The 19,266-nt window shown below is 43.6% G+C and overlaps 1 long non-coding RNA gene across 2 annotated transcripts in view; it reads left to right on the top strand.

Annotated features, from left to right (window-relative positions):
- Positions 1–2,436: 2,436 nt before the first annotated feature.
- The window catches only part of LOC128888232 (uncharacterized), a 31,900-nt gene continuing 15,070 nt past the window's right edge, over positions 2,437–19,266 (top strand). The window contains exons 1-2 of one of the 2 annotated variants that reach the window (XR_008460209.1): positions 2,437–2,568; positions 11,929–12,032. This is a non-coding gene — a long non-coding RNA (uncharacterized LOC128888232). Of the gene's footprint in view, positions 2,569–5,168; positions 5,262–11,928; positions 12,033–19,266 lie in introns of those variants that run through there. The other variant, XR_008460210.1, reaches the window with a different exon arrangement.

The following is a 19,266-nucleotide window of genomic DNA, read 5'->3' as shown; positions in this document are numbered from 1 at the left end:
ATTGAATTTTAATCAAGTCCGCATTCGATAAATCTGATATCGTTGAATTAAAAAAGAATTATGATAACACCGCGGATTCGTTGTGCAATCGATCAAATTCCTGAGAGCGAAAATTCTTCCTCCCGACTGTATAGGTGGATCCCAACATCGAAGGAAAAACGTTTGTTATTTATTGGTATGGTACACAATGAACCGTTAGACTGCTGATCAATTGCTAGCAGAGAAAACAGTCGTAAATATGTCCCAGATATATTGTACTATGCAAGTAGGTGGACAGAGAAAGATATTCCTCGTGATTCTTGTATCTGTAGATCTGTGTCAAAGTTTCAGAAATCATTACTCCTGCGACCCTCTCACATAATAGCTAGGACGTCGTTGTATTATGTTACGTAGAAGCAAAGTCACTTTAAAATTTAAAAGAATCAAGTTAGTCTTTTTGTAATTTTTAATAAAAAATATTGAAAGCTCTTTATTTAAAAGAAAAAAAAAATTGTTGAATATCAATACTTTCATTACGTTTGTATTAACAAATACGTGCATTTTTAATGATCTTAGTAATGATAATAGTGACAATAATAATAAATACTCAACCTGGAATTAATTCATTCCTCGATACGAATCATAAGTTATTTATATAACACGACCATAACTGTTTAATATCTATGACTTGTCGGAGGCGTATGATTGTTGTCGTTAATGCCGAATGGTGTGCTCGCGAACAATTCGAAAAGAGTCAAGTAAGGGAAAGAAAAGATTTATGTCTTTCATTTACATGTGACCTAATTCGTCCGAATGTAGTCAATGGCCAAGACGTACAAATCAGATTGAAACTCTGATTTGGTTAACTACACACGAAACGGTAATAACCCCTACTAGACCAAATTTAATGTAAAGGGGGCCGTATAGATCACGAAACCCGAAAGTCAACGATCGTGTTTCTTTTAAACGTGCGTCACTCTACGGAGCTCCAATAATAAGGTCGCCTCTTACAATTTAAAACAATATTAGAATTCGACTTCGTTATCGAGCCTGGTCTCTGACATCGATACAGCAAATATAATATGGTCACTGAACGCTGTACAGTGGCGGTTATTCTTGAAGACTCGATATAGAAATTTGTATTCTTTATTCGGAATGAAATTTGATAAAGTGTTAGTTAAGCTTTATTATTACGCGAAGTGTTTAGGACGTATCGCAAAAGTTTATTAAGAGGATCAAAAGTCAATATAGAGATGTGAATGAGCGGCAGCTTTAGAGATTAAATAGCTATAGAATTTCATCTCTCGAACCGACTTAGACAGGATTCACTATATATCAGATTAACATCATCCCTGAGGTTAGATCTATTATTATATGTATATTGCCTACTATGTTGTACTAGACTCCAACGGTCTTCCCCAAAGAGAACACGTCTGAAGAATAGTATACTCGATTAAGGCCTCAAGTACCCATCATCCATTAATCGTACAACAATGGTTACTTACTATTATCATCATAAGGATAGCATTGGTCGATGGTCCTCGCGCCCAAGAGCCTACATATTCTCAGAACTTACCCTAATCGGCGAGTCCCATCAGCAGACTCTCTCCCAATTTTCTCCTCTCTCCAAAATATACGTAATTATTTACTCATCCATCCCCAACGAGTGTCCCTCGAGCGGAACGCCAGGACTCCGACTCGCGGGGTTGCGCCTTCGTCGCGGCGTCGCTCGGTCCGCGGATCCCCGAAGATCACGCATGGTAATCGTGATCGTCGCCGAGGAGAAGCGTTCATCTCCAGCGTATAATCAATATCAAAAGTCTAAAATGTCTCGCGTGTGTGGCGGACTGGCCGCGCGTAGGAGTCGTAACTCGACGTCGGGAGTTGGGTGAACCCCGCGTTACTGGTTGAAACGAGAGCGGGATGGAGAACGGAGCAGGCGGCCAGGGGCTGAAGAGGGAACAAGAGTGGTGAGCGCCGGTGGTGGAAGCGGCGACGGTGGTGGTGGCGGCGACGATGGTGGTGGTGGTGGTGGTGGTGGTACGAAGAGGTGGAGGTTCTCATTAAGCAGCCCGGGCACCGCGCGCTGGGGGGTTTAAATAAGAAGAAGAAGCGTTGCTGGAAGAAGAAGGGAGAAAAGGAGAAGAAACCCGTAAGACTAAGGCACCAAGGGTGAGCAGGCAAGCGAACGCAAGCTGGAGCGAGATGAACAGCGAAGAAAGGGAGACGGAAAGCGAAGGGGGTTGGGGAATTATCAAGGCTCGCGCTCCCCCGCGCAGGGTTGGGGGTACCGGGAGGCAATATGGCCGCTACTGATGAGTGATGCTCGTAACCCTTACTGCCATCCATCCCTGACAGATACGTCAGTCAGTCGGATCTCTTAACGCACTTCGGAATTATGCCCGCCACGACCCTTCTTTATCTCCATTTCTGCCATTGTCCTGGTCCAAGCCATCCTGTATTCGGCCAGTGTTGCCGCGCTCTGCATATCGGTTACTTCAATTAGACCCGCGAGCCTCCATGATACTTACCATTTCTTTCGGGTCAACAGAGATGTCTCGAGGCAAACATTGTCGTTAAACATTCGAGGTAGAATTAATCTGTTTTATCTAACGCTTAATCTTTGTAGAACTCTGCTACAGGGAGAGTAGGGTTTAGGGATTATTTTCGAAACCCATGCTGGGGTATCCTGACATTCATTTTGTTGTTTCGTTACTGTGAGCATTCTAGACAATTCGGGATGAAATCCTTCCTTGGAAAATTACGATTACATTGTTTGATTAATGAAGGTTTTCGATACTAGGCCTTCTGCGAGCAGTAATAACTTGAACACGAATGGGTAGCTCAATTTTGCAATCTGAATGATCACGATCGAGCTCCTTAAAGTGAGAGTAAACGTAAAAAAATAAATTTCTGAATTATTCAGTTAGTCAAAAAGATGAACACTAATTCGTAAAGTAATTGGTTTGTTATCGTAAGGTGAGACGAAACACGTGGTGCGCGTAAAGTGATCGTCGTGAGAAGGTAAGATAGAATAAAGGTTCCATATACCAGAGAGTTGGGGGGAATGCTCCAAATGGAATTCAGCATGTTTGATAAAAGTTATCAAGAGACTCGTTAGACTCTCGCGCCAAGTAGTTAAAGTTCGAGAAATTGTGCCATCCCTATTAAGTATAATTCTCCCAAAGCATAGGAAGTATCAGTTCATCAGTTGCATCACAAACACAAAACAATTAATATACGTGTAATAAAATGTATATCCCACCACAACTTTTCCTAATTTAAGTGAAATTAATATAGTGACCCCTAGTGATCACGTTCTTGAATAATTGTAAATCGATTTGTGTTTATTTTATAAATAAATTTCGAAATAGCTTAGAGTCTAAACTTTATGTCTAAGCCTTAGACATAAAGTAATATCTAGAATGTTTTACTATCATTCAAAGCGGACATCGGATCTGTGTATCTAAAGAAAATTCTTAAAATACTATTCAGAAGCATTCTTTGTAACGTCCCACAAGTAATCGTTTCTCTCACTACTATTCCAAGTAGCCCTCACACCATACACAGAATAATTAATTTAAAACAGTAATGTAATCGAGCGTGTTGCCGCGGGATGTTGTCCACTGGCTCAAGAATTGTGATTGGTATTGTCAGGATACTCCACCACCTACCACTACCCCCAAAATTTATGCAAACGTAAATCTCAACTTTGACCCAAGTGCCGTAGCATTAAACCGTTGCAGGACAGTGCGCGACAAAACTTTTACTATTAAATTTATCACCTATATATTCATAATGCAGACACCTCGATAGAAAAAGACAACCAGAGTGGCGTCGTAAATGCTTAATCTACTCGTTAGAATCTCATTTCGACCTACAAATGCTAAGCATTCGCACAGAATCCAAACACATTTAGTCTTTGTGGAGCGAGGTTGGGTCACATATGCAATTCGTACTGGTAGATTACATATTACTGCAATTTACATTCTATGATACACTCGTAGCTATGGCAAATGAAAGGGCCAGTACATGGTGGTCAGTATGCCCGAGGGAAACACCTCTGATCTTCCAATTTTATAAATACATTTTTTATAATGTACGAAAAGTTCATAAACTTGTGTTAACTCTTGGTTGCACGAATTTCATTTTCCCCTTCAAATAATATACCGTTGGTTACCTACACATTTATCAATTAATTAATACTCGCTATAAATAATAAGTGCCTGATCCTTACAGACTCCACTGACTAACCAAGTTCGGCCTATACCTAATGAAGTTACCTCGATTCATAGCTCGACAACAAATTCTACCAATCCGTAAAGAACGCGCAACTAACCCCCGATTTAGAAGCATCCCTTCGGTCGACCCTCGACCTCTCCATATCAGTGCGATAAAGACATTAACTGGAATGGAGTCGCTAAAAATAAAATCCCCAGAGAATTACGATACACTCGATACGATCCCCATTTCCAAGAAAAGTTTCACGGTCGCAGACCAAGGGTTGGACACGCGGTCCACTAAAAATAGTAGCACCTCGGTAGGGAGGACGTACGCGAAATTATGTAAGACGCTGTCCGTCCCGGCACCTTTAACGATCAAGATCCAGATCGTATAGGTATACAAGCGAGCCCGACGAAAGGTATTAAGAAGGTACCGGCAGCCCTAACCTAACTGCAGCAGCCCTGGACCGATCCTCATCCTCCTTTGCCCCATACTCCCTGGCCGTCTTACTCCCTGGCCCGAACTTAAGGGTGGTCTCTTTGTCTCGCAAACCACCCACACCCCCTCTCACCCTCTCGCCGTCCCATCGTATGCGTGGTACACGGACGAAAGACACGCGTGTGCGTGAAACCTCGCAAGACGGACAACGGGGTTGTTGGGTGGATGGCTTGAAGGTGTAGGATGAGAAGAAGGCGGAGGTGGTTGCGAAGGGGGATGGAGAACGAGACGGACAGGGAGGGCCAGAGGATGGGAGCGAGAGGGGTCGGTTGGTGCGCGAGAGAAAGCGAGAGAAGGGGCGAGGAGTGCAAACGGAGGGGAATGCAAATTAGAAACGCTTGGGCAGAAAGCAGGAGGAAGAGGGCCAGGGTAGCGTGGGAGGATAGAGAGGGTGGTACTTGCTGGAAGGGGGTATATAAGAGGTGGTGACTGAGGGTGGTGGCCAAGGAACTTCACTTATGTAAACCGTGTAAAGGTGTGCGCTCTGTCGGCTGCTGCGTGTGTTCAACGCCCGTCACCTACGTGTGCCCCGTGCGTGTGTATGCGTGTCCCCTATGCGTGTGTGTATATATCGATTGCTGGCCAAGCTACCCTCCTTACTACCTATAGTAATTATTGTGCTTCTCACATGTGTGTATTTGTCGTGAGATTTCACGCGGTACGGTGTGCGTGGGGACGCGCACACCCGCCCGCGAAAGATCCTGTACGTGTATATCCGAGTTCCTTACATGCCTTGTCCGATAGTCTCTATAGCGAGGCACGGCATTTAACGGGTGTCATCCTATAAAGTGAACTTCAATTCGTTACGAAACGGACGCGAGGATCTTATTGTCCGCGTCGAGGCCTCCCCCGGATTGTTCTCGGGGGGACGTTTTCTTAGACCTGCACACTTTGTCGCGGAGAATCTTGCTTACCGCTGCATGACCATGGTCGCGAGGGAGGTCTTATTATTATACTTATATCAAGTTGGAGCAGATTTCATTTAGGATTTAGTGTTATTCAAGCTTGCTGTTCTTCAAATTATTTAAGGTTTATTTCTTGCAAACTTTCTTGCAATAATAAAATTATCCACTTCAAATACAAGCTTATCTATACACTTTAATCGATATGAAAATATCATTCCTCGACTTTAAGCCTGAAGAATAAAATCAAATACATCCCAATAAAATTACAACTACATACATACGAAGCTCATCATAGTACTGGTACGATCTAAACAGATAAAGTCCAAAGGGTTGAAACAGTCTCGAATCAATTCCGTCTTTCCCCACCTGAGAAATGTAACAAAAAGTCCTAGTTTACCTAAGCTACTTCGCGAACGTTCACCAGACTCGTCGCGTTTTCCCATGTTTTCCATAGTACTCAAACTGACCTCTTTCCTTAATCAACCCTTACTTAAGCAGTCTCGCCACCTGATAGATCAACTCCGGTCCATCGTTTTTGTTCTAAATAAACGACGAGTGCTGTTGTAGCAGTACACGTAATTCCTCGGTCGGCGTTTCGGTCCTCCACGCAGAGGTTTGCCCGCCACCGTAGTCGAAGCCACGTGCGCACATGCACATGTGCACACGTATGCTCTCACCCACACGAACCACGTGCGGGTTTCGCACACAAGTTCGCCGTACAGGGGTTGCACACAACTTAGCCGTCCGAAGTGCAAGAACATCCCCGCTGGTCCTTGCAAGCCACTCTCGACCACCTCGTCCATCCTCTCCTAGGGCAGTCTTGGAAAGGACCTTAAAGGAAGAGGATAGGAGAGAAGTGGTTAGGAACGGACGGCACGACGAGAAACGAACGGACCGACGGACGCAGAACAGAGCACGTGGTATATAGCAACCCTATCTTGCGACACACAACCACAAGTCATCCCCCTGCTCACGTACTTTGGCCGCATTCTCAGCCCGATGGTTCACCCTTGACTCACCCCTTCGTCGTTTCACCTATCTCCCTCTCTGTTCTCTCGCTCACCTTTGCTTACCGTCTCTGCTTAACTCTGTTGTTATCTCTCTCGCTTCCCCGCCCGCCGTGGTTCTTCCTACGTTCTCTGGCCGTCCTCTCTTCCTGCCGCTTCATCGTGAAACCTCGGAGGCAATCAATCCTCCGTCTTACAACGTACTGACCACCTTCCGAGAAACTTCCAGCGGGGCACTCGCGGCCAGATGGATTTGAGGAAAAAGTCGTGAATAGTTAATCGTCGGTTCCGCGGACAGCGGCCGTTGCGTTTTCTTTTATTTGCGCGGGTGTCCCGGCTATGAACGATGAGGGAAGGGTCCAAGGATGAACACGAGTGTTTTACTTTCCGATGAGGAGGGGTGTGTGTTGATGCTCTCTGGTGGGATTCGCGTTCCCCGCGAGATATCTGGACGAGATTTTAACGCGCAGCTACGGGGCTGGATGAAAGATTAAGACGGGAAAGGAAGAGATGGAAGGAATCTTGTATAAAAAAAAGGACCGAGGTTTTTCTCGGTATTAAGTGGGAAAATTATAGCTGAAAAATATATTCCATTGCTTATTCTTCCCGAGCCCTATGACGAAGACATGCATAACCTATTTGCCGGCGAGGGTAATCAATCATTCTTATTGTATTCGACGTACGGTATCGGTCGGGTAAGAGTCACGCGCGATAGAAAAACAATCGAGTGAACGTGGAGCCTTTCGATTGCGCAAAGGTGTATAACACCGTCCTCTCTCCCCCATCACCGTCTCCCTAACGCGATACGAACAAAAAGAAAAGAATAGGATATCGAAAATCCTTTCCTTACCTTTCAGTGTAAAGCCACTCTTTAATCACGACTCCGGGAAAATCGTGGACAGTTAATTCGCTTGGCTTCTCCTCCCTTTCACGGTTATTCTATGCGGTCATTTCCATCTCCTCGCTCTGTAGCCAAAGGCGTTCCACAGTCAAATCGAGAACCAATCAATACCGATAATTAATTAGAAAAATCAGACAGAAAAAACTTGCGAAATTCAAGAGTTCGACCGAAGCCAGTAGAAAAACTGCCGGAGGCTTTCGTTTGACTCCAAAGTCCCTTCACCCCCTTCATCGACTCCACCCCTTAAGCCACCCCTGTCCTCTCTGCCCTCCCTCCCCCCCCCCTTCCTACAGAGAGTTCCACCCCTCAGGAAAGTCTTTCCTCAGTCAGCCTTCCTCCGGATTTCTCTCTGTTCTTCCTCGGTTCTCAAGCTCATCTCTTAGGGCGCAGTACTCTCATGTCTTCATGCCCCTTTGCCATTGAATAAATTAACGTTTTTAGTTTGCCGATATTCTGTCCGACGCGGCCGACCCGGGTCTATATCTTCCGTCTATTGGAATGAATGAACTTCTTTTTCTTTCAGACGCCGACTTCGGGAGCGAGCGCGCTTTTCCGACCGGTCGGCGGCCACCCGGCTCTATTCAACCGCGAAAATTCCGCAGGAATTTTAATAACTTGGATTCGTACTGATTAAAACGGAAGTCGCATCCACGGGTTCGGTCCGACTCGTGGTTAGCCCGATATTTCGCCCTCTGTGTATTTATTCCACCTCAAGGGGTTGCGCCAGATTGGACGTCTCGGAGAGAACTCCGAAAAAAAAAAAAAAAAATTTTGTTTCCGTAAATTGATAGATGGGAAATCTTGGAAATGACGGCGAAGAGACGGTGGGGATATTCGTGCACGAAATACGCAATGGAAAGTGGATCCATTCGAATTATCCATTTAATTATATGCGTATTCGTTAATGGGCACGCAGAGATATACAAATGCTACAACTACCTATGAACCGTAATTTATTCTTGCATTTTTGAGATAATATCATCAACAATTTTTGAGAGAATAGTTGCTTAAAAGTCAATTCCGATAATGATTATTGTATAGGTCAAGCTTCTGTCTCTTCCCACTCACCTCTATTCATCGAAACCATTCGCATAGCACTCTGTCTAAAATCCGACGAACACCGCAACACAATTCAGTTGCATAATAATTCGTTAGATTCCTGAATCCATTGTAAATTCAAGAGACTGATGTTAGAAAACGCAAACCGTGTTACCGATCCTGTAACGTTACGACTGACACGTGGAATTTCACTCTCGATTATGCCAACGGTGTAACAGGCCTTTTGGTCGATCGGATACAGACGTGGGCGATTGCTCGTCCAATTTCTATAGTCGCCCACGAACGGGATAATCTAAGGGGTTCCCACTTCTCTTTTTATTATTAGAAACGGATAATCTCATCATCTTGCATTACCGTTCGCAACACGTTTCTTCGCTGGTGTTTTCCGACAATAATTTCCTTGTGTATATCGTATTTGTTCAAAGGTGCTTTATGGAAATAAGCTGAATAAGGTCAGAAACTTGGGCTGGGTTCTATCCATCCACTTTCTCCCTGTCTCTCTCCTCTATCTATTTGGCGCCGTTCACCCTCACCTTCTGACTATAAACTTCAGCTTTCGTCGCTTTCACGCATAACCTATCTTATGGCATAATTTTACGAGGTTCGATAAACCATCGAACACCCCTTTACCGAAACTCCATCGTTCTAAGTCAAATTTTGGGTGCCATCTATCACCGTCTATGTTTCTATTTATTATGAACAGAACTCGTGTGTTTGAACTCGTGTGTTTTTAATCACCTTCCAGTACGAAGTACGAATAATATTCCTAATAATACGTCATAATTTATTTCAAATAATACACTCTCCATTTACATTGGCCTGAAGCGATTCAATTAATATTTTTGACGTCAATTTTCTCGCGGGGTTGCAATATGTTAATTGATTCCATTCAGCGTCGCGACGCTGGCCACCGAGAATCTTCGTTCCGCGGCAAAGCGCCTGGCTTACGTGACCGAACGACCGTAGAGATCATTTAATTCCAGTTCAGGAGAAGTATCAACAGTCCGGGGGCAGTTCATCGGGGCGAGGGTGTCATTCGGTCTGCTGGTCTGTCGGTCTGTTGGTCTGGAGAAGGGCGCGTGGCGCACGTCCACTATCAATTTATCACCCACCCTTGCAACTTTCCCTCTCGGACCTCGTGCTCGTTTTCCCTCTTTTCTCGGATCGTCCACCCTCTCTTTCTCTCGTCCTTTTTCAGCCGACGATCTGCCCCGTGAAGAGAGGAGGGGAAAACGGGGGTTAGAGTCTGCGGGACGGCGAAGGAACGAAGGAGAAAGGAAGGGTGTCGTGAAATGAGAGAAAAAGGCACGATGGCCAAGCAAGGGCGAGGGAACGCGAGGGGGTCGACCGAAACAACCATGACCAACGCAATCTAACGGTGGTCAGTTCGCGTTGCAGGATCATGCTCGTTGCGACCGGTTTATTTTCTTTTCCACTTATCGCGGCTACGACCAAACACACTATCAGTGACCACGTGCGTTTAGGGTGTCTGTAAATTAATCCATTGAGGCTAACATCCTAAAACGACGTAGGGCAATGCATCAACAGTTTTCATTGAAACTCTGTCGTTACTGCCTTACCCTCGATATGTTAAATCGTCGAGTAATCCGTGACTAGAAATGAAGGGCAAGTATAATAAAAATGTGACAAATTATGTAAAAGTGCCATTTTTGATATATCGTATTTCCATCGATCTATTTACTTGAAGTATATTTATTATTCATTTAGTGCACACTCGTTCCCCCAACGATGGCAAACTCATTAAAATTATTATTAAGCAGAATTATTGTTCCGAAATAGAATAATCCATAGACTCGGCAAACAATTGAATGATTCCGATGCCCTGGCCCGTCACTATTTCTAAAAACCATGTTATCACGAGGAAATGTAATTAAGTCGAAAATTTGTTATTTTCGTATCGAGGTTAAAATGTGATGAATTTTTAACTGCCTCGACGAATATCCGAATAATTACATTCGAACGGTTACTCGACTATTGACCCGATTTTAAGAGTCGGATAGCACATATTAGTATTTAATTTACTCTTTAATTGAATATGTCCCTATTTCACACAACGTTTTAAGAAAGAATTTTTTAACCTATATTCACGTAACATTTTATCCTTATTTTTAATTATACAGCAGTTCCTCGGGGTGCAACGCAAGCTTTCGGCAATACCAAGAATAGGCAGAGTACAATGTTATGCTCCAAAAAGTTTCAAAGCAATTTTATTTGGCGCATTGCCTTTCCGAGTTAAACCATTCGTCGTTTTACGAGTAACAATGATTCTGTACGGGAGGTCTTCCGAATTTATTTTTCCTATTCTGCCTTCAAACGTATAACGATACGGGTTTGGATGCAAACTTGCAATTATATTCAGTTATACATACAGTGATGGTAGAATTTCCGTTTCTTAAATGTGTTGCCTAAATAATATAGTTGCAAGTATTTCAGAGGACTTCGCAGGTTTCAATCGATACCGTACTCCGAAAAGTATTAGATTATCCAATAAATGGGTTAAATCCTGCGCTGTAGTACAGTATAATTTTACTATTTTTTATATTATTTGTCAAAGAAGATTATTTACTTATTTTGGAATAATTAAGACTGTCTGGGCCTCCTGAGGGTTTATCGTAATTTAACCTTCGTTAAAAATGTTCTGTATTTAGAAATTCTCTGCTTGAAAACTAAGCTTCGAATTTTAGTGTTCAAAATTTGAAGCACCAACCCCGAAAAATTGTTCGGTTTGTCACGCAAACGAGCTCATAAATTACAAAATAAATCGAACAGAAACAGTTGATAGACCGTCGAACAACGAGCTTCGATTTCCAAGAGTGTCTCGCTCCTTGACCTTCGGAGGGGAAACACTTTCCTTTGGTCAGTTTTGCGCGGGTCAGTTGATCGGAGACACGAACACGTAGACGCCCCGGCGTGGGTAGACGAGGGCACATAACCGAATACGACCAAGGAAAGTTTCCTACCACCGGTAACCGGTACACTCGACGAAAGGGAAAGGAAGAAAAAGAAACGAGGGACTCCGGACTCGGGAAAGGAAGGAAAGCACCACGACGGGGGTAGAGTGGATAAGGGAGGGAGGGCGGGCAATAAAATCAAGCGCCGGGGTTCCAACCCTTCCGCCGGAGTTGAGTCGTAATCTTGCTTGCCACTCGAGGGTCGAGGCCTACGAGATCTTATTTTCTTTTTCGCTGATGTAATTAATTAGCATTACGCGGCGAAATCACGCGACACGTACGCAGTCGATCATATTTTTTATAGATTTAAATAACAAAAATTTGAATAGGTTGCAGACGTACAATCCTTAAATGTAACAAAAAATTTGCTTTTTGATTCGCAGATGATGGACGAGATATTGCCGTGGGTGAATACATTTCAAATAATTTGGAAGATAAGATTGAACCGAGGTGCTCCTGTTGGACATATGAATTGGTGCTGACGAGGGTAAGTACCCCAGTTGGGAGGTCCTTTTAAAAATTGCCTCGTATACAACGTTGAATACAGATCAGGAGGCTTCTTTGTGAGTGGAGATTGTTTAAAGGGTTTACGAGGACTGTTTGATAAACGCAAGAATATTGTTCTTTCTGCGGAATTCATGCGTTTATGACGTACACTATGTAGAATATAATCTTTAATATTGGGCTGTCTGGAAAGTCCATGCCGATTTTTAGTAGGGGGTACAAGTCTGAACATATCTGAATGGCTGAAAACAAATAACATACGTACATTCCTTAACAGGTGGAAAGGTTGTGGAACAAAATGATACATATATTAGGTCGTCCTAAAAGTTCGTGCCATTTATACTTCTATTTCTCACATTAATACGTGAAACATACTCTTAAGTGTCACAAGAAAAGATAATCTGTCTCATTTCACAATAGTTTCTCACCTCTCTCAAATAGTCATTATACCGTTACTAGAAAATTTCTGTGGTTTTTTATTAAACTTCGACACAGTCCTCGGCACGAACTTACGGGACGACCTAATATAATTCAACAAATATACATCAAACTTCAAATATGTCTTTGAATTTTTCTTAAAAATAGGCACGAACTTTCCGACGAAAGTCGAAGACCTCGATGTAGACAACCCACTACATCGAGGTCTTCGAAACCCTATAAAAGATCTCTAAAATCCGAATGACTCGAAACCGTATTAAATCTCCAAGAGTTTCCAACATTTCCACCTTTATCGCTCCTCCAAGTGCACCGGTATCACCTTTCCACCGATTCGCTAGCATCTTCGCGCCATTTCGCCCGTTACCACCTAGAACTCGCATCTCTATCGTCGCATCCGTCGCGAAAATTCTCTCGAACGTCGAGCAGTTCGTCAGGTCACGACATCCGCGTGCAGACACGAGGGATTTCGTCGTCGCGAAGGCTGAGCGTTTTCAGGGAGGGTTTATGCATGAATCGCGTCTCGACGAGTATTAAAAGTTGTATTCGTTCCAACCGGCGCAAATGAACTTGTAATTTCTGTAATTCAATGAGCCTAGAGAGGCTCCGTACCACTCGACTCGTATCTCCGATAACTCCTGCTTTCAATGCGAGTTTAAGAACATCCGAGATCGGCACTTATTTATAAGTAATTCAGATTTGCTTTCCGTGCCTCCTCCTCTTTCCCGCGGTTTTAATGATTAAGACGAGGGGGGGAGGAGGAGGGGGGGGGAGGACGGGGTGGTTCCTGGGGGGGGGTGGGTGGGGGGGTGGTAAAGAGGTGAAAAAAGAAAAGAGAAACGGGAGCGGAGTGGCTCTTGTCGTCGTTCGTGCATTTTTAATACCGCATTCTCCCCTTTAAAATTTAAAAATGCTTCCGCGCTGCGTAATTGCAGGACCCGCTGGAAGTAAAATGCACGTGAATGCAGGGAAATCCGTCTCGTTGGTCGATCCGTCGCCGACGGAACAGAGTTTCGCGAAAAGAGGAGGGCTACCGACGGATGGCGGTGGGAGAGGAGGGAGGGGGAGCAGTACAGAGGAAGCGTGCCGGGGCTGGTTGCTCCAAGAAAATTAAGTACTGCCTGGTAATTTGAGGTATTGATTTTTATAGCCTTTCTCGGTAGGCATACATTAAAACTCCCTCTTTGTCTCCCTCCCCCGTTCGACTTCCACCCCTTCTTCTTAGTCACCCTTCCTTGCAGGGGCGACACGAACACGGCGGTGCCTGGCGTTCAAACATAAATTTATCTTCTCCTCCCTTTTTTCGTATGAAACCTTTCGCATACGTGTCTTCGGGAACGAACTTGCTCCTTTTCGTTTCTGGCCTCGTATTCCCCACGAGACTCTTTCGCCTAATGGGATCGATTCCTATCCATTCCAAAATTAACCGTCGCGACTATTTGACCAACTAGCTAACATGAAATCATTATAGGCATACCAGTGCCTACAAATATCATCTTTACCGTTTCGAAGCTTTATTTAAGTTTCTTTTGCATACCGATAGATACCTGAGAGAATAAAACCTACACCTTCAAATTAAAAATGTTCTACTTAGGCATCGTATAACTAGACTGCGAATCTTTATGCAAAATAATATTTCAGCAAACGTACCTGCAAAAACTGAATCTGAATGCGTCGAATGCATTTTGTAGTTTCCTGCACTTTTAATTTTCCTATAAATGGATAAAAATGTGTAACTGTCTTCTTTTCGTCTGCTGTAAATAAATCTTTCTACCGTTTCATTACAAAATTCCATAGAGAGTGGGCACCATAATGAATTCCGATAATAAAAATGCCAAGGCAGGTCCGTCCCGAAGTTACCAGTGCGAGAGATATTTAATTTCTGAAGCACAGTTGGCGACCAACGATCCGTAATGCGAACGCTGGTAACGTGACACGTCGTGTATGCGTGCCAGCCATGATTTTCTGTTTCATGCACGAACAAACGAGATACGAAGTACGGAACGGTGTCACATATGTGTGTCTAATTATTCCGAATATTCGCATGACCTACATGCTGTAGGTGAGAACGATACCTGTGTGTTATGGATCGTATGACTGAGTACGAACGACAAGTGTACGAAACTTGAGTGTGGGTAATGGAACAATCTAGATGCTTAGTATGGAATATCGATAACAGGCGCGGTGTGCTTGAATACACATTCTTTGATTGCACGCGAAGTTTCTGGTACAGGAAAATGCATGGCGTGAGGGCTGTGATGTGCGTGCGACATGGAAAAGACAGAAAGTTGTAAAATTGGGGCAAAAAAATTACCGAAGCGAAATATGTGTACGTTATTAGAAACATGTTTTCTCATTGTTGTTATGGATTCGTAAATTATGATGTACGTTATGTGGTACCAGGAGCTATGGTAGACATAGTACGGTTGATGTAATAATAATAATAATAATATATACGTTTCAAGATATTTGTGGAGTCTGGTATCGATCCAATTACTTCATATCTTACGTTTACCATTATATATATTGAATATATATTACTGGTAACGAAACAATTTATAACTTACATGAATCGAAAATAATTAATTAGCACGAGAACGATAGGCTTGTCTTTGGTGGGCGTTTTCGATGGAATTTTCCAGGTGAACCCGCTATGCCACTATATCGATTCATTTTTCCGTGTTAATTAATCACATCGATGCGAGGGAAAACAGTTTGCTACAGCGTGGCCAAAGAAGGGTGTCGCGGTTACTATGGCGCGTGGGCATCAGATACAATGAAACCTATTGCTTTTAAATGAAAAGAAAATTGTTTCATTTTTCTTAGTTTGAGAAGAGAACGTAGTACTCCAATTACTAATAATAATGTATGGATATGAACAGATTAAACAAAATAAAATACGGAATAAAGTCAAATTAAAATATAGGGATGGAAATGTAATGGAAAAAGGATGCAGACGAAAGGTCACGTTGAAAGAATGACTAAAAAACACGTGGAAGGGTTTCAGGAGGCGAGGAAAAGGTCGCGGAAAGCTGCCAGCGAAGGCTGTGCACGGACCGTCCGTTGTTCCTTCGTTTCTACGTCGTGATAAAGAAGCAAAAGAGAAGACGACGATCTCGCGTTCTCAATTCATATGTGAGCGTCGATTTCGCGGTCCGCTGCGCCGCGTGAGTGGTTTGCCTGCCGCTTAAAAGATCCGAGACGTGGCCACAGCGATGGCTTCACGACATCGAGCAAGTCCAAACAATACCAAACTAACCGACGAACTATGTCGAAAGTTTTGAATCGAAGCCAAGAATTGAATCGATGATTTCTCCCGAAAATGTAAAGAAGAATAAACTCCTTTTATTTACAAAGCCATCGGTGTTTTTATAGTTTAAAAGCGCATCGTGATCCTTTGAGAGACAATTTATCGGAATCGAAATCCCACGCTCGCGGATACGGGGTGGTTGTAAATAAAGCGATTGTACGGGACATCGAATATACGGTGGCATAATAGATACAGCAGCTATACATCGGGGAACCAAGGTGAATAAAAGATTTCTTAAAATGATTTGCCCCGACAACGTACGTATTACCTGAGCGTCTGGGGGCAACGACGCAAAGGCTAGAGCGTCACACCTGTTGCTTCGGTTCTTAGCACCAAATCGAAGGCCCCGTCTCCGACGAGATACCATAAAATGGAATTTCATAAAGTGTATTTGGAGGCTGGAGGTACATATCTACCGCCGGTAGAATATATACTCTTGTTACATCGATTTCGGTGTATTTCCCCGTGTACGTGTGCTATCCACACCACCTAACCGATGCCAGTGTGCACACATAACTGATCTAACTCACGGAATAGCTTTTCGAGCGCAACAAGCTTTGGAAACTTTACTTTTAAAGCGCTCCTTACTACGAATCTGGCTCTATCGTAAAGTCTGTTGTCGCTTTTGACGTATCGTTGCTTGGGGTACAGGTCGAAGGAAATATGGTAGATATGATTGATACGATAGAAATGATGGATATAAGAAACATGATATCCCATGACAAGAATGATATCGAATCAGACCTCGGGATAAACATGACATCGTATCACTTGCATATTCACCACTACACCGTACATTATTTATCAAAGAAAATATCTAACACATCCTAACACAGATTGCAGTGACAATCAAGAATGTCACCTATGATACACGTCTTTTTAAAACCTTCCGAAGGACTAGTTTATTCTAATAATAAAGACTAATTGAATAGAAGAAAATGTTTAAAAGTGTTTACAAAACATTTTGTATTAATCCACGTGTGGGATCGAGATAGACCGCTTGATCGCGCGAAATGAACACTGGTTCGTATCCATCATTACTGGAGCGCCGTGCAGCGTACCTATTCACCGGGACGGAGTGAAAAATGATGATGCCAGGCCAGCGTGGGGTCCGGACTTATGCTCGCTTCAGGAACCCGGACACTTCGGGTTCAGCCAAGGGACTAGTGCGAATAAACAATCGGAATACGTTGTTGGCGGATTTATTAATTAGATGAGGGTGAGTTGGGCTCGTCGCGGGAGCTTTTAACTCACCGACCGAGGCGTGTAATTAACATATCGCATGCTAATTGGATATCCGACTTATCAGGTGAGGAACACACGCTATGAGCCCTTTGGCGATGATTTATGTTGTTTTAACGATACTTGATGGCGCTTAAATTACATCTTTGTCGCGTAATAACCGGGCGGACGAGTCGTGATAAGGTCGGAACGTTGAGGTTAATCATGGGTGTGCGTTATGATCGATATGGCACTTTTAGCGAATTAGGATTTAAAAGTAGCGAGATGTGGAAGCGTTGACCTGATTTCTGTGTTATTATAGAGGGAAGCTTATTTTACAAAGAGTGTTGTTTGGATCTAAAAGGAATCCTAATATTATAGATCACATTGTCTATGAAGGGAAGTCTTTAGGAGAAATTAGACGATGAAATTCCAAGGGAAGCGATGTTTTAATCACCAATAATGATTCTAAAGTAAGAGGTTGGGAAATATTCACGTGGAAATGAAAGTCGTGATCGATTATGGTTGCAAATAATTTCTGGTCTTTCCACAGCATTTATTTCGAAGGCACATGAAACGTCTACGATCAATACTAATCCAACAGTGTATTATTTGATACTATATTGGGTAAAAGAAGACACAATCCATTACTCACGACCACAACGGTCGTTACAGCTACGTATTGTTACGACGCTGCTTGCGTAACGAGTTAATCAAACTTTATATTTTGTGTACACATTAATTTCCAGGAAATGCCTCGTGGATCCTCGGTCGGCGTGGCTCGCCAAAAAATCTGTAAATTATCAATAGTCCACTCAGACGCAGCAGGAAATCCGCGTTTGTTGAAACGAAAAAACCCGCCATCAGCCGACGGTACACATAACCGCGAAAGAAATTGCCGTCGTTCGCAAGTAGTAATCTCTCCTCCCAGCCAATATATCCCTTATTTACTGGCGTGCCGTTTTACACCGAACTCTGGAGCGCGATTTTCTTAACTTGCTTTTGCTTTCCTCTCCCACGCAGAACGGTTAAAAAAAGTCTGACATAATAAATACCTAACTTCGTGTTACTCCGTAAACGTTACACTTGCCCCGTTTGATTCTGCTGCACATTAGCTCGATTCGAATGAACTAACTCAAATTCTAACTCCAATTTTTTCAAAGTCAACGATCAACCTCAAGCTCCACCGGCAGTCCAAGTTTCTCCTCCCGCGCACAGGTGCGAGGCCGCTTCTCTATCTCGGAAACAGTGAGATGGTCGTCGAGATTAATTCAGGGCGTTGTTAGAATGTGCAAGAATTTTGTAATCGGTGTACGCTTCTTGGAAAACGGTGCGACTCGAATCCCCCCCGGTGCTTTTATCCACAATAGCCAGGGGCGCGCAAAGGTTAGGCCGCACGAGATCAATCACAGGCAAACTTTCCCGTCCCATCGGGATTTTCCCGCAAAAATCGCAAACGTACCCCTCTCGTTTCTGCGCAGCCGAAGGAGGCACGAATCGCGTATATCTATCCAGGAGGCAAGGTGGCTCCGAGCAGGTTTTCGAGCTGATATCATTTGTATCTCCCGCGGCCACGACCTGAGGGTCTCTCACACCCGGCCCGCCTCTCCTTCGTGCCTTCCTCTTATCCAGGTGGATCGTCTACCTAATATTTATTTCGCATAGGCTCCCCACTGATTTTATTTGGATATCATGTGCGCGTTTAACGGTCGGCGTATCTCATCGAGCCGTTACGCACGTTTACGCGTCGGGCATCGCCGCGGCAGCTACAGCGAAACAGAGCTTTTATCTGCGATAGCGAGCGGCTACGAGCCCGCCAGGGGTAACTTAACACCTGGAGATGGGTGCGTGCGCGATTCTTAAATACTCCCGCTTATGCCCGGCAAGACACTCGATCCTCGAACGCATTGTCGATGCCGTTCCGCGGACTTGTTTCTCCTTTTCGACCGCTAACGTCTGATTATCTAACAATACACAGTAATATACAATAATATACAGCAATAAAACAACACACGTGTGCAACATGAAAAATAAAAAGAACAATTTTTCTTAGAAGAGATAACTACTTCCAAAAAAAAAAAAAAAAAGAAGAAATGGAACGCAAGTGATACATCTAGTGTTTCGGAGAAATTAACTTGGAGATGTTCCCTGGGCACATCACATGTGTAAATAATGAGTAGAGACCCAAGCGGCATTAATCATGGCAAACAGCAGCAGCGCCAAAACGGTTTTATCTACGATAATAAACGGG

The sequence above is a fragment of the Hylaeus anthracinus genome, unplaced genomic scaffold, assembly GCF_026225885.1.
Source record: "Hylaeus anthracinus isolate JK02 unplaced genomic scaffold, UHH_iyHylAnth1.0_haploid 11989, whole genome shotgun sequence".
Taxonomy (NCBI): Eukaryota; Metazoa; Arthropoda; class Insecta; order Hymenoptera; family Colletidae; genus Hylaeus; species Hylaeus anthracinus.
The sequence above is the reverse complement of the archived record's forward strand: the minus strand, read 5'-3'. Positions and strand labels throughout refer to the sequence as shown.